General features: G+C 52.2%; 1 long non-coding RNA gene across 1 annotated transcript in view; it reads right to left on the reverse strand.

The window, feature by feature from the left end:
- Positions 1–6,013: 6,013 nt before the first annotated feature.
- Positions 6,014–16,472, reverse strand: part of LOC146404288 (uncharacterized) — a 35,592-nt gene continuing 25,133 nt past the window's right edge. The window contains exon 2 of the long non-coding RNA XR_014844917.1: positions 6,014–14,617. This is a non-coding gene — a long non-coding RNA (uncharacterized LOC146404288). The remainder of the gene's footprint in view (positions 14,618–16,472) is intronic.

The raw sequence follows: 16,472 nt of genomic DNA on the forward strand, positions 1-16,472 counted from the left end.
TGACCCCTAGCCTGGGAACACTCATATGTTGAGGGCGCGGCCTTAAAAAGCAAAAAACGGCTGAGTAATTTAGCCGAAAGCCTTTCTTTTCCTTCTTGGTAGAGATGAGATGTTCTCCCACCATTTGGGGTTATTGTTCTGACTAGAGGCTGTGGCACCCACGTTCTGACAGTTGGCAACAATCTTCTGGCACTTGGGAGGCCGCCCCCAGTGACTCAGGCAAATCCAAAGCCAACAGTTGGACTTCGTGCTTCCGCTCGCACTTGGCTGGGGGAGCACGTGAGGTGTTCTCTTCCACCCCCAGCGCTCAGAGCCGTGGTTTTGAAGACCCGCCTCCCAGGTCAAGGTCACTCAGCCAGACGTGCTCCACCAGCCTGTGGCCTCAAGGGCTCGCCGTGTGATGGCAGCGCCATGGGCAGGATCCCACGCCGTCACCCCTGCACGCGAAAGGGCCCCTTTTCAAGGGCCTTCCAGTTTCCACTTCGCCCTTGGGGACGGGACTTAAGGCATCGTCCCAGGGGCTTACGCTGAGGATGACCGAGGAAGGCGTGAGCCCCGCCCGAGGCTGCCGTCGGTGGCCCTGGTCCAAGGCGGCCTCTTAGATTCACCCCTCACTCCCCAGGCGATCACGTACCAAGGCTGTGTTGGTTCTGCCTGTTCCCACCTCACTCTACCACCTGGAAGGTGAGTTTTCTTGTCGTGGAGGTGGGGGTTGCGGGGGTATGAGGTTTCTCTCGTGGTGCCAGGGTTGGCTGGGGGTATGAATTTGTTTGGCTTTATCCCCTTAGGCAGAGGGAGGTCTAAGAAATGGAACGTCTTCATTTCTTTAACCCTCTTTTCTTGGTCTCTGCCTCTCTCCCGCCTCTCGATGCTCCATCTTCCTAACGTCCTTGCCCCAGTAACACAGCACCCGCGCCGCCCGCTGGACACCTAAGTGTGCCCGCGCCCCTAGGGGACAATGAGGAGACGGGGAAGAGAATGGCTGCGGTCCGTCCGGGGCCGCGCAGGCTGGGAGAAGCCGGGAGCTGCTGGAGGCTGGGGTAACCCAGACGCCCGCCAGAGGCCCCCCAGATCTTTGTGGTATGAAAGAAGCCATCCAGAACCCACTTGACCCATGCTGTGGCCTTGGAAACCCAAGCCTCCACTCCAAATTTCTGCTCATTCCCGGAGCCTCCTTGGGCCCTTGGCTCCAGCTTCTTCACTAGCCGCCTCCATCCCTCCCAACCCCAGTAGGGGCTCCAGGGCCTTCTGCCCGCATCATCAAGATGTAACACCCATCACCCAGCTTTCACAGGTTTAGAAACGGGGCCGAAACGTTGCAGGTGGGCTGCAGACTCCCCCTCCCCACCCTGCCTCTGCTCCTCCCTCCTCCCCTCCTCCCCCTCCCCCCCTCCCCCTCACTCCACCTTCCACCCACCCGCCCAGCTTCCTGCAGCCTCACGAGCTGATCTCAGCCACACGTGTGCTCACTCACTGTGGGCAGGGTGTGTGGGTTCGAATCCTGACTGAGGATTAACGAGCTGTGTGACCAGAGGCAGTGGTTTGAGTCCCAGTTTCTTCACCTGTCAAATGGTACCCCTGACTGATGGGGGTCCCTGGGGCCTGGAGACAACGTTTCCAGGCATGGCGGGACTGACACGCAATGGCACTCAGTAAAGGCGGCTGCTTATAGACATGAAAGTATATGAATCATTTCTCTTTAATCATCACTGCAAATAATAATGAAGGCAGCATGACTCATTAATTTTGTTGTTTTATTTAACGACGACCAGCGGTGTGTTGGTAAATACACACCTCTCATTAGGGTTAAATCACAACCAGATGGAGGGGCGGGGAGCGGCAGCCTGACCTGCTGCGTTGGCTGACTTCCCTGGGGTCAGTCCTCTCACCACGGCCACGTTCAAACCAGCAAAGTGCGTCGCCGAGCACGGGGCTGGGGAGAAACGAGGGCCGTCAGAAGCCACGCGCGTGGCCCGGCACATCTTTGACTGATGCTCAGATCACGTGTCCAGACATCGTATACTGATGCTGACAAATTATAGTCATATGCTCACCACTGAAAAAAGGAAATATGGTATAATATTCCCGCTGCGTGGAGAAGCGCCTCCTCACAGGAGGCAAGGCTAGATCTGTCAGCTCCTTGTATTTTCTGGCCACACGTGCAGCATGTGGATGTTCCTAGGCCAGCGATAGAACCTACACCACAGCAGCAGCCTGAGCCGCTGCAGTGACAATGTCAGGTCCTTAACCCACTGAGCCACCAGGGAACTCCTATCTCCCATATACCCTTGATCCCACACACGGTCACTTCTTGTCACCATTTGTGTTCTCATGATTTTTAAAGAACAAACCCCTAAGGGGTGTGTGTGTGTGTAGATGCCTAAATGGGCACTGGTTTACGACACTCTTCTCTGAAGAGGGGCATAAATATGGCTTCTATTTGAAAATCAGCCTGGACTACATGAAACTCTTCCAATAGCTTGTAACATCCATTTAATGGAGGACAAGGTACAGGAAAAGGACACACTCCTTCATTTAAACAGTAAGCGCTCTTAATTGTTTCATCTTAAAAAAAGAATTTCCGCCTGTAATTATCAATATGTTCCCATCACCCCAGGAAATAAAAAAACCTCCTTTCAGGGCGTTTTTAACACCTGTAAATCCCCCAGATGTTAGACTGAGTCTGTGCGAACTGAAGAGGAGGAGTGCTTGTTTCATAGTCTGGCAGTTCCTCAGCTTGCTTTTTATTTTCAAGTCCTTCATTGTGTTTTGATCAGCGCTGGGTAAGCCACGTTTGGATTAAAAGCCCTCGGCATGAGGACGCGCAGCAGCCCCGCGCCGGCGCCCAGACTGCACGCCTCCAGGCCTCAGCGTCCCGGGTGGGGAAGCTGACATCCTCAGACCTACAGGGGCCGAGGTCGCGCGCCAGCGCTCCCTTCGCAGAGGAGCAAACCCAGGCCCGGGGGGCCCACGATTTCCCTCCCGGGGTTCTCAGACCTTCCACAGGGCTCTGGGCTGCCCAGCCACCCTGCCCCGCACGTCCCCAAACCCACGTGCACGTGAGCGCGCGCACACACACACACACACACATGCATAAACACATACACAGATATACACGCACACACATGCACACATGCATAAACATACACATATATACACGCACGCACACACATGCATAAACACATACACACATATACATGCACATAGACACACACATACACACACTCAATGGGATGTACTGTCAAAACAAACTTTGGCTATGCTCAAAAAAATACAAACATAAGAATTTCATTTTTTTGAGATAAGCAAATATCTTTCATTTTTTACACTTTTATTTTTTTTTTTTTTTTTTTTTTTTTGTTGTTGTTGTTGCTATTTCTTGGGCCGCTCCTGCGGCATATGGAGGTTCCCAGGCTAGGGGTCCAATCAGAGCTGTAGCCGCCAGCCTACGCCAGAGCCACAGCAACGCGGGATCCGAGCCGCGTCTGCAACCTACACCACAGCTCACGGCAACGCCGGATCGTTAACCCACTGAGCAAGCGCAGGGACCGAACCCACAACCTCATGGTTCCTAGTCGGATTCGTTAACCACTGCGCCACGACGGGAACTCCTCATTTTTTACACTTTTAAATTATAGTTGATTTACAGTGTTGTGGCAATTTCTGCTGTACAGTGAAATGACCCAGTCTTACATGTAAGCACCCATTCCCTTTTTGTATTATTTTCCATCGTGTTCTATCCCAAGAGATTGGATGTCGTTCCCTGTGTAAGCAGGACCTCATTGCTTATCCATCCTAAATGGAATAGTTTGCATCTCCTGACTCCAAACTCCCTGTCCATCCCACTCCGCCCTCCCCTCAGCAACCACCAGTCTGTTCTCCATGACCGTAAGTTTGTTACCGCTCTGTAGACAGGTTCATTGTGCCGTATATTAGAGTCCACATATAAGTGATATCATATAGTATTTGTCTTTCTCTTTCTGACTTACTTCACTTAGTAGGAGAATCTCTAGTTGTATCTGTGTTGCTACAAATGGCATTTTTTTGTTCTTTTTTATGACTGAGCAATATTCCATTGTCTATATGTACCACATCTTCTTAATCCATTCATCTGTTGGACATTTAGAATTTTAATAATAATCATTTATTTCTTTAACAAGTACTTACTGGACACCTCAATCTGCTGAGTCCTGCCACTTTGCTACCGTATATTCTGAGTTTATGATGGCATCGCGTTTCCTCTCGGGTAGAAACAAAGGAGCCCTTGTAGACGTGCCCTTCATGAGCACCAGAAACTCGACCACCAAGATACGGTGAGATCTGGATTAACCCGGATAAAAAGCCCAGGAACGTCACTTTCTGTTGTTTGTGACTTCTTCTGTCGTTTGTGACTTCTTCTGTCGTTTGTGACTTCCTGGACCTTACACAGACAAGAAGGATTTCGCTGGAATGATGAAACCCTCCCTGCGGAAGGGGAACGGGCTGTGGTTTCCTGGACAGCTAACTGCCACGTGACTGTGACCATGGACTGTTAAGGTTTCCCCCGAGTCATGCCGCCAACGGAGCCAGGATGGATTCGAGAAACAGACACTTCCAGGATGGCACCATGGTCCAGCCCCTACCTGCTAAGTGGCCTTCAGCAAGTTACTCCACTGCTGAGGCTCCTCATCTGACAAAGACAAGGAGCCTCCCACTTGGCTCCACGTCTCATCAGGAGAGAAGCTGTAACCACGCCCGTAGAGCTTCCAGGACACAGAACCTCCCACCCCTCAGGCCTGTCACCCTGCGCACGAGCCCCTTTCCTTATTTCCCCCCTCCCTGTAGGGACAGGGGTGGAAAGGGGTGAGGAAATTCAGGGGGATAAACAGGAGGAGAGAATGGATGCAAAAAGAGAGGGTGTGGGATGGAACAAGAGAGGCTGACACACGGGGCCCAAAGAATAAGAAAGGGAGAGAGGGCCAAGGAGCAGCAGGGCCTCCAAGACCCGCCTTCTGGGACCCCGGCAGCATCAGAAGAAAGCCCTGGGGAAGCTTCAGGCTTCCTCTGACCTATGCTTGACCATCACATGGTGTCATGTCCATTGCATCCTATCGGCTACAAGCAAGTCACGCGGCCACCCAGACGCAAAGGTGGGAAATTAGAGTCCTCCCTGAAGCAGAGGGCAAAGTCATGCGTTTTGAAAGCCACGTGGGACGGGGCCATCATTGCGACATACAATTTAAACTGGGGACTTGGGACAAAAATCTGACCATCTCCCCGTGATGTGGTACCTAACGTATGCAGCTGTAGCTTTAAGGTCAAAAGTGCCTTTGTCACCGCTGAGAGATGCTGTGCCCTGATCTTAGGTTGTCTGTTCACTAGTTCAGTCCTCGAAGCCCTGCCAGCCCCGTCAGAGGCCAGGGAATGACTCTAGTGGGACCAGAAGGGGAACAATTTGGGACACCAATCTATACAAGATTTAAAATAACAGGTCTAAAAGCAATCGCTGGAAATGTAATGCTAATTGAATCTGTCAGAAGTCCACGAAGCTAGCAAGCTATGCATCATGGGAACAAATGACTCAATACGATTCCAGAGGCGGTAAATGACCCTCCTACGGGGTGTGCTTCAGTAACAGAGGGTCCTGGAGTTGCTTCCTCATGAAGGTGCGGCCAGCACTTTGGCTACCCAGGGTGGACCCTGCAAGACTGGGCCTGAGCTGCGTGGCTCCTGGAGCAGCACGGGTGCTGGCCTCGGGGTCCTCACCTCGGCCCGCCCTTCAGGAAAATCTGAGCCTCCCCTCTAGGGAAACAGTAACCAGATAATTAAAGGGTGATCCGCCACTGTCTTGGCCTTGGACTGCAGATCCGCTATTCCAGGCATCAAATCCCCGGCCAAAGTAACTCTGGGTCAGTGTCAGGTGACTGTTCTGATGCTGGAGCAATGGGCTTACGACGCGGGCAGGTCTGCTTCTACAGCTTTGCCCTCTGGAGTTTACTCTGTACTTGGACGTGTTCCTTCCAATCTTAATCCATTTTTCTTTTTCTTTTTTGTCTTTTTAGGGCCACATGTGGGGCATAGGGAAGTTCCCAGGGTAGGGGTTGAATCAGAGCTTCAGTTGCCAGCCTACAACACAGCCATGGCACCTCGGGATTCAAGCCAAGTCTTCGACCCACACCACAGCTCACGGCAATGCCGGATCCTTAACCCACTGGACAAGGCCAGGGTTCGAACCCACATCCTCATGGATACTAGTCGGGTTTGTTATCGCTGAGCCACAACGGGAATCCCATTTTTCTTATTTTTAAGTGGGGATAACAATGACCCTTGTCTCCACAGCATCATTGTATGAACTTGATCACGGGAGGGGGGGGCATTTTCGTCCTTCCTCCAAAGCACGTGCCCAGCTGAGATCAGCAGCCACAGACCAGCTTCCGAAGGCGTGGGGTTGACCACGGTCGGCCCCACCACTACAAACCTCTCCCTGTCTACAGAGTTTGGCTTATGGTTTGCACATTAAATAAAACACAGAAGATATAACCTCCCCTCTCTGAACACACAGTACTTGGTACTGCAGGGCAGGGAGCATCTTGGCCACAGAGGCTTCTCAGAAAAAAATGTTAGTTGCCACAGGGGCAGTGCCAGGACTCAGCCGTGAGAAGCCACCAGCCAGGCCATGGGTTAGCAGTGTCTTCAGAAGACACTTAAGGTTGATCTGAATCAGAAAACTGGGTCATGCCTGAGCTTCTCTTATCAGCCTGGTTTTCTTTAGGAGCAAAAACCACCCCATTTCAAATGCCTGAACAGCCTCAGAAAGTCAAAACCAACCAGGCTTTTGCACGGAAACATGAACCAGACCAAGGGCTCCCCTGGAGGTGACTCAGAGAAGCGCCCACCTGCATCCCCTGCTGAGTCCCCTGCAGAGGTACACGTCCCACCAAGCCAGGCAAGAGGTCGTGGTGGCTTCGCAGCTGCGTTGCTCGGCTGGTATCAGCGTTCATTTGTGCAGGCTTCGTTTCCAGAGCTGCAGCGTGCACACCCTGGGGTGTGCCCGGGGGGATCTATGCGGCTGCTCTAAAGCCCCCAGCCCCCGCCATGTCCCCTGGGACACCCACCATGCCGCCCTCTGGTTCTAGGACGGCGGGGCCAGGCCGGGAGGAGAAGCAAAGTCAAGGCAGAGACGGGAGCTGGAAGACAAGCACGTGGAATGAGGCCTCCCTCTCCCGCGTTCGAAGCCAATTTCCCACCTGGCCACACGAGGACATTTAATTACTGCTGTGCTCGTCACCTCCTGCAAGTCATTCATAATGACCCTCTGTAAATACCGGCCCATCTCACAGCCAGAAGCCACCGGCCACCCCCTCCTGCCCCACCACGGCCGCCCACCGGCTCCCGCGGGCCTTCCTGCAGGTTTCAATCCTGGAGACGGACCCTAGAGGCAACCCGGTTGAATTCACCTTTCAAATGAGATTTCTGGATGCATCCATTTCATTTCCGTCGCCCCCTAATGCTGTGGAGGGTTTTTTTTTTTTAATTCTATTAAAAAATGCAATTAAATTTGTCTCATGGAATTTGCTCTTTAAAAATCCGGACAGCTGCTTGCTCGTGGCAGCATCATGCCCTTGACTCCTTCGCATGGCTTTTCTTCATCTCCGTTCAGTTATTTCACTGAGGATTAAAGATGGGCTCACCAGATGGCAAATGCCAGGATCTCTTCCCCCCCACCCCCCGACTCAGAACAGTATCCTGTCGGCCGGGATGCACAGCCCAGGCCCCTCTGTGCAGCTCTCCGGACAAACAATTGTTCCTTTTAAATTCACTCAACTCCAAAGAACAATGAAGACACAGCTCAAGAACAGAAAGCTGAGCACACAGCTCTGGGAACATTCCGGAGCCCCGCCCCGCAGGCCCCGCCCCACAGGCCCTTCCTCTCTGCATCTTTCTTGCTTCCTTTGGGCCAGGAAGCCCATGAGGTCGTGTCTGCGGCGAGATGGTGGGTGTTTCCAAAGAAAGACTCCGTAGACACAGCATTCTGCTTGCCGACAGTCAGGGATGCGGGGGATTTGGCCTGGCTGGCTTTATAAACTACCGACGGGCCTGCTCCTTGCAAAACACTATTTTTATCAGTTAATTACACAGTTTTCTTATTAAATAACAACGGGAACACATTTCTCGTGTGTTTTCTTGTCGCGATTAATTGAACCTGCCGCCCTGCACAAAAAGTCCGGTTCTCATCTCCGCTGCCGGACGAGGCACAGCCCTTGACAGTTCAGCTCCTTCTATGAACAGGAACGCGTTCCACTGCCAGGCCGGTCCTTTCCCCGAATCCCCGAAATGAGTTCCTTCCCTCACAAGAACACGTCTCTGGGTCTAAGACCAACGTCTGCAGAACAGACGTCGCCCTGGAAATGACTTTCCTGCTGCGGTTCTGCCTGTGCCTGCGGGCACGTGGTCAGGTGCAGCGCAGAGCCCGAGCAGCCCGGTCGGTCACACTTGGGGAGGAGACGCGACGTGGGGAGAGAGGCCTTGTCGTGCTCATTTTTCAAACAGGCCCACGTGCGATGTGACTGGGCTGGGGGTGGAGCAGGAAGGGAAAGGCCAAAGCCAGTGACAGTCACTGCGGCCTGGGCTTTTCTATTGCTGTTGGTTATTCTAATTGATAATCACTTTAAAACTAGTTTTATTATGTGCTTAACCCTTGACCTAGAAAGGGGACCCAAGTCAGGCCCTCATGTTATTGCTCCAACCCACAGAGAAAGACTAGAAGGCCAACAAGAAAAGCCACAATTTTTGAGGCCAAGTAGTTAACCACAGCAATTACAGAAACGGTCCCGAGAAAAGGAAGTTCAGGTGTTTTCTCAATATATTCCTTGTGGTGGGCGGGCAGCCTCTAAGAGAGCTGCCTCGGGATCCCCCCTCCTGATAGTCAGTCCTCCTGTGCTCCCTCCCTCTTGAGTGTGGGCTCAACTTACTGATCAGCTTCTAATGAAGAAAACGCTGCAGAAACAGGAGCTGTCACTCCCAAGACTGGGTTACCCATAGCCTGAGGCCTCTTCCTTGGGGGGCCCCTCACTTGCTCGTTGACCGTAAGGAAAGCCGGCCCTCTGATGAAAACCAGGCCACAAGATCCTGAGAGGGAGGTAGAGAAAACCAGGGGCCCCGCGTCTTACAGTCCAGGAGCCGCAGAACCCTCCCAGCAACCACAGCGGGGAGCTTGGAAGCAGGTGCCCCCAGCCCAGAGCACAGGCTAGTTTGCAGGCCAGAAGAGAGCCTGACTGCAGCCCCGCTAGAAAGTCTGGGACAGGAGCTCCCGTCCTGGCTCAGCAGAAGCAAATCGGACTCGTGTCCAGGAGGATGCGGGTTTCGATCCCTGGCCTCTCTCCGTGGGGTGAGGATCCTGCATGGCTGTGGCTGTGGTGTAGGCCACAGACGTGGCTCAGGTCTGGCGTGGCTGTGGCGTAGGCCACAGACGTGGCTCAGGTCTGGCGTGGCTGTGGCTGAGGCTGTGGTGTAGGCTGGCAGCTGTAGCTCCGACTCAACCACTAGCCTGGGAACTTTCACATGCCCCAGGTGCGACCCTAAAAAGACAAATTAAAAAAAAGAAAGAAAGTCTGAGACAGCAGCGCACAGCTAATCCATACCCATGACTCCTTATCTCATGGAAAACATTGGCTTTGTGGGGGTGTTTTGGTCATTTCAGGGCCCCACTCACAGCATATGGGGATCGAACCCCCCACCGCACGGCTCCTAGTCAGATTTGTTTCCGCTGTGCTACGATGGGAACGCCTGGCTTTGGTTTGTTTTTAAGCTGCTAAGTTTGGGAGTAATTTCTTAGTCAGCAATTGATAATTCATACCCAACTTCTCCCCAGTAAACTTAATCCAGAATTAACACGACATACTGCAGTGATGGCGGGAAAAAGTCGACTGCTTCCCTGTCTTTTACTCATGAAATGATTAATCAACCAAAACCCTTTTTCCCTGCCAGATATGATCTTAAAAACTTCGCAGCACCCCCCTCCCCGACGCCATCCCCAATGCTCGGGGTTGGCAACGGAGGGAGAAGCTAGTCACCGCCCCCTGAGCCAAGGGCAGACTCAGAGTCAGCGGGCCTGAGGTCTACTCGCAAAAGCCCAGAGACTTTGGGGAAGCGTTTACCCTCTTTGAACGTCGTCTTCATCTTCCGTAAAATGGAGACGGTCTCTTTGGACGCTCTGCGGTATAAGCAACAGAACTCGACAAAAACAGTCTTCGGAGGACTCCTCGTCTTCCCAGGCACCCTCCTCAGGGGCTGGGCTCTGCTCTTTTGGCCACAAGCTGGTTCCAGCAGCACCACGTCCTCCTCAGGGAGGCTCCCCAGCATGAAACGGAAGCGCTCTTATCTCCAGGTCTGTAATTGAGTAAAGATGCCCCACCCAGTCCCCAGCAGAATTCCCCAGCGCCCTCTTTGCCAGACTTGGCTTTCATGCCTCATCCTTAAGGAACGGATGGCCGAGGGCACTGAGGCGACCGTGACCTGCTAAGACCGCCCCTTTTCACCCCTGGTGTTGGAAGACACCCAGCCTGTCCCGAAGCATCTGGTCCTCCGGAGAGGAGCTGGCAGATGCTGAGCTCCTGTAGACAAGAACAGGGGAGGCTGCTGTTGGGTGCGCATTCGTCCCTGTGGGTGGGCCAGGTCCTGTTGGATGTGACACACGTGGCACTCATGCCTTGCTTGCGCTGCGGGCCCGTGCAGGTCAGTGAGGGCGGGGCTCGAGGTGGGCCCACGGCAGGGGCCTTGGCACGGGCTGCAGCAGCAGAGGAAGCCCCGAGGCCTTTCCTTCTTTGTCAAGTTCACTCACACATCTTTGTCCAGAGCAAATGAGGGCCCCGCGTCACCTCACGGGGGCTGGAAAGTGCCAGCTTCCATGGACCCGGAGAAAGACAATGGAACAGGAGTGGTTTTCTCCGACCCCAGTAAGCAAACACCTCGGATGGCAGTGAAGCCTCATCTCCTCATTAGGTTTATCGAGGTTCAAATGAGATCGTGTGTTTATTCGTTTCTCATTCATGAAACACCTAATATGATTTCCCAGGCACTGGCCTGGGGCAGCTCGGCAAGACACAGTCACGGCCCCTCCCAGATGTGACCCCTGAGAAGGGGACGAAGTGGCTCCGGGTCCTTCCAAGCTGGCTCGCCTTTCCTTCCCCTTCCAGGTCTAGCGTGCTTCTCTCGCGTGCCTGTCCTCCTGCGGTTGGTCTTAACTTTGTCTTCCTCTTGTTGGTGTCAAGTCCTCGCAGGGCCCTCAGGAGGCTATGTTGCGAAAGGGGACTGGTCCGGAGTGGCTCGGTGTCCAGGGGTGGCAGTGACAGCGGCGGGGACGACGCTGAGCCCATATTCACAGACACCGTCTTTCCTTGATCTCGCTCAGCCCACCGAGAGGGAGAAGATGGGTTTGATCTGGCTCCTTTCCAAATTCCTTTCCCATGGCTTGGCTGCCTCATGGGAAACGAGATTCCTGCTCGAGTCAATTCTAAGCGCTCATCCACCTCCCCCTTTAACCAGCACCGTTATTGCTGGTTTCGCACCTCTTGCAAGTGTCAGCTCCTTAAAGAAGGCGTCATGATACCGTTTGAGTTGACCAGCCTACGGTTACAGAGAGGCCCCCAAACTTCAGTGGCTTCAGGCAAACTACCAGCTGGGTCACCCGCTCAGTTCAGGTCTGCAGGGTTCTCCACCTGACCAACAGAGGCTCAGCCTGATGGCGGTTGTGCACTTTCAACCGTGTCTGCCAGAGCTGCCCTGGCCATTGGCAGCTCCACCAACTCGAGAAGAAAGCTCGTGGATGGAGCTCGGAGGAGGTTTTCTGGGGGCTGGGTTTAGAAACCATCTGTCACTTCTGCCCACATAGCACTGCGGAGAGCGCAGCCACGTGACTGCCCCCAACAGCAAGGGAGGCTGGGCAACATCACTTAATGTGTCCCCAGGAAGGAAAGAGAACAGATTTTGGTGGCTAGCCAGCACTCTCGCCCACACTCACCCACACGACTTCCTGTTTTTTAATTTGGCAAAAGCTGAGATCACAGAGTGTTTCTATCCAGCAATGTCCTTTTGTCCTGACAAGGCCATGCTCTTTCTGGGAGGAGAGGTTCTCCAGGCTCATGATGCAGGCAGTGGACAGAGGCCACTGCCCACCTTCCCTAGAGCACAGCTTCGCCTACTGTCTTGATCAAGTCCTCCAGTTCCAGACAGATCACCTTGAGACCTTCCCAGCAGAGAGAGAGACCAGAGGATGCTTCCCAGGTAAGAACCACCCTTTTCCAGCGGTCACCAAAGGAGAAAGACTGATGTGAAACACACGTCATCAGCCGCAAGACTGGGGGAGGGTCTTCTCCAAGAACCACTCTTCACTCACTCACTGAACAAGCATCTGCTGAACTTGTGTGGACCAGGCCCTATGCTATAGACATGGGCAGTGCACGGATGGACCAGACTGGACTTCAGAGTCTGGATTTATAAAAGAAAGCACATAGGAATATATGTCTATATCTCACGATAAGCAATTATCAAAGAAGAAGGCGGCCCCGAGGCAGGTAATTACAGCAGAGGTGGGAGGGGTGGCTAAGCTAAGACCTGAAGGTCAAGGTGTTAGTTGTGCAAAGAGAGTGGAGGAGGGGCAAGCCCTCCAAGGAGAGGGAGCAGCACGTCAAAGGCCAGGGAGAAGGAAGGCGCCTGGCATGACTGAGGAAGAGAAATGTGGCTGGTGTGGCTGCAGATGGTGAAGGAAAAGACGGTGAGAGACGAGACTGGAAGAGCGCAGGCTCAGGTCGTGAAGAGTTTGGTAGGTCACGACGAGGAACTGGAATTAATCCAAATAAACTGGGAAAAGCCAGCGGGGGCTTTATGAAGTAGAGGACATGAACGCATCCGTCTGCTCAGGCAGCCACAGCAGAGGACCATGGCCGAGTGGCTTAAATAACAGAGATGCATGGTCTCACGTTGTCCGAGGAGGCTAGAACCTGAGATCCCGGAGTCCGTAGGCGTGGTTCCTTTCAAGGCCGGGAAGGAAACCTGTTTCATGCCTCCCCCAGCTTCCGTGTTTGCTGGCGATCCCTGGAACCTCTTCTAGATGGCATTGCCCTCGTGTCTCCACATCACCTTCCCTCTGAGCATTTCTCCTCCTCCTCCACGTGGCATCGCTTCCAATGGGGCCCTGGTCAAAGCGGATAGGCACCCACCTGCTCCGCACGGCCTCATCTCAACGACTCTCTTTCCAAACCAGGTCACTGCGTCCTGAGGCACCGTGAATGGGGGCGGGGCAGCTCCCCCCGAAACACGCACTTTGTAAGGTTCCTCTCTGCTCGGTGTGAACGGGGAGAGCAGGCAGTCTGAGCAGAGGTGGACAGGCTGGTGGGAAGGGGGATGTCACTGCTGTCAAGGTGAAGGTCGATGTGTACCTGGCCGAGGAGTCCAAGGGGATGCAGCCTATATTTTGTCGCTCAAACCAGCACGACCGCTGGTGGATTGTATCTTGCTGGTGAGGGAAAGGGGTGAATCGAGGATAACTGTAAGTTTCTGGCTTGAGCCGGAAGAAAGATGGTGATGAAATTTATGAGATGAGGAGGAATTGGGGATTAGAGACACATTTTGGGATAGAGCCCCGTGGTTTTATTTTGGATATGTTAAGTTTGAGGCGTGCACGAACCATCCAAGTAGAGAGACCAAGTAGGCCGTGGCATATAAGAATCGGGAGTACGAAGAAGTCTGCTGCAGATATCGACGTGGAGGCATCAGCATACAGCAGCTTTACAATGGCTGGGAATGGGAGCGGTGGGGGGTGTCCTCCTCCCTGCTCGTCCTGTTCCCCAGCCGGCCCCGCTGCACCCGTGCCTTATCCTGGCATCTCCACGGAGCAGCCCAGGGGTCAGGGATGTTCTGAAGTGCAGGCGCAGAGGCTCCGTCACCCTTCCTCAAGGGAGGCAGAGTGCTGGGGCCCTGACTGTCTAGTGAGCCCCCGTGACGGGCCACACTGGGCTCTGCCCGGATCCACGGCCCTTGGTTTCTGGAGAAGATGGAGACGGAGCTCTCCCAGGTTTGTATCCAGCACAGACCGTCTGCACCCGAGGCACCCACGCAACCCAAGGTGCATGGCCACTAAGTCCTCCCAACACGGGTAAGCACGCGTCCACACAGCGCGTCCCTTCCCCAGAAATGACCTAAACTTTGTGAGGTTCACGTGTCCCTGGCGATGATCTCATTTGCCTGCTTCAAAAGCGCTTTGGTCTGCACAGCCTGTAGCAGCAAATTTACACTTCAAAAAGCAGAGTTTTTTCCACACCGTATTCACGTAATGGGTGAGAATGTAAAATTCGTTCCGTTGCTGATGAGGTCCTTGAGCCAAATGAGAGGTGTTCATTTGTCAGCACAGACGCACAGCCCGAGACGCGGTTAGGTAGCTAATCCAATAATGGGTCTTGATGCTGCGCATTTATTTATACACAGTGTGTCTTGTTATCTGTTGATAATCAGGACCCACAATTTACTCTTTCTTGTGCATGTAGTGTGAAATAGCAACGTCGCCCAGACACATTGCGTTTAAGTACCAACATGCAGACACATAGGAAAAGCGCCATCCTCAGCAAAATATTTTATTTGCTTTCTGTTAAAAACGGAAGAGAGAATTGGTGCTTAAACTCAGGCCTTTTAATACGTTAAAATATAAACAGTAAATAACCTACGAGGCCCTTCTCAGAACGAAGGGTTTAAAAAAAAAAAAAAAAAAAAAAACCGAAGATGAGATTTCCTTTATCATCGTGAAGCAGCCTCATCAAGTGGTTTCTTCTCCTGCTCCTCTAAGAATTCTATCTGCAGGTCAAATCCTACACATATTTTCACAGAGAATCATAGAAACCAAAAAGATTCCTGGGGAAAATCTTCAACCACCTTTCTCTCTGGCTACCTGGATCTTACAGCCCCTCTGCTGACGGCAAAGACACACAGTATTGCCAGGCAGGCACAGAACTGTAACAACCATCTCAGGCAAAACCTTTCTGTAGAACATAGTTACTTAGGATTAAATATAAAACCACCACGTGTCTATACACTCTTGCAGAGACTCCACGCTGCTACATTACATTGTTTCTTACCCTGCGGATGAGCGTAAATGTCCATCACCAACATATACAGACACTTTCCGCCTCATATAAAGTGTAAAATCCAACATTTAAAACAAGCAGGCATTGCTATAGGTATCTTCGATGATGATGCGTCCTGTAACATATTCCAGCTACAATAAAGCCTATGGGAAAGGGAAGACACGTCAGGATTAAGCAGTCTGTTAATTGCGAATTGTGGCACACCTTCAAAATCTATGAAAAATCCTCCAGCACTTGGGGAAACTCGGCACAGTTGCCTTGCCATGCTACTGTCTCTCGGACGGGCTAGAGGAACCCAGCCAGGGAGGACGCAGGGCAGCGTGTGCCATTGCTGCTCTTCCCACTTAGGGATCTCCAGCACAAACGAGGCTGAAGGGACCGGTCGCTCTGTGATTTACGACCCAGGAGGGGGGCTCGTGCCCTTTTTTAAGCTGAAATTTATTCTGCAATAAATACTTCCATGTGGGTGCGACATGATGTTTTATTGGATTTTACACTCGTTTGGGAAGAAATCGCATTGGGAATAGCAAAGCCTGCGGTTTGTGGGTACCACGTCTGTAACGGGAGGGCTTTACACGGGTAGGGTGTTGGGGCAGGAGAACCGGGCCCATGAAGAAATGGCTACATGCTGGCAAATCTCTATTACGGTCATACTTGGCTGGCTAAGTCCAGCAGGTTTTTGGTGGTGGTTGTTTTACCTAGGCTGGCTAATTCCTCAGGTTTGGACTCGAGTAAAGAATACATGAACCCAGGCTACATTACATCCTTACTTTGGTTTCAGAAACAAATCTTTCTTGGACCAGCCAGTGTGATCTGCAGAGTTTTCCTTATATAAAACACCTCCAGAATAATGCACTTCAGTAAGATTTACACTTTATTACTCTAATGATTCTACAAACATATCCACAATGTGATGAAAGGCAGAGCAATCCCGGCCTGATTGAGAGCTAATAAAAATCAGTCCTGAAAACTGAAAAGAGTGCCCTTATCATCTTTCTTTCATTTAGAGCTGATTACTAGGGGATTATAATGCAATCACAGCTATGTGTGAGAGGTAGCTATGGGAACCAGTTTTAACTGTTTATCTAGCCAAAGATCTTAATTTAAGTTTGAACACTCTGATTCATTTATATGTAAGACACCAAGGAGACAAAACGCAGAAGAAACAGATGCACGCTTGTTCTTTCCATTTCACTTCATAAGCGACCAGCCAATTTGTCTTTCAGGGACAAAATTAATTTCTGATGACAATGTGAGCGAGTAATAAACTAGCAGTTCCTGTCCTGGGAAACTCGTTAATGCCACGCAATGTTCTGGAGTTACTTAGGAGGGGGAAGGAGCTTCGCTCCTGGAGTTCCA

This window comes from Sus scrofa, chromosome 4 (assembly GCF_054392235.1).
Source record: "Sus scrofa isolate SSC_HxYL_T2T_F1_AM1 chromosome 4, Sscrofa_HxYL_maternal_Yorkshire_Landrace_v2.0, whole genome shotgun sequence".
Taxonomy (NCBI): domain Eukaryota; kingdom Metazoa; phylum Chordata; class Mammalia; order Artiodactyla; family Suidae; genus Sus; species Sus scrofa.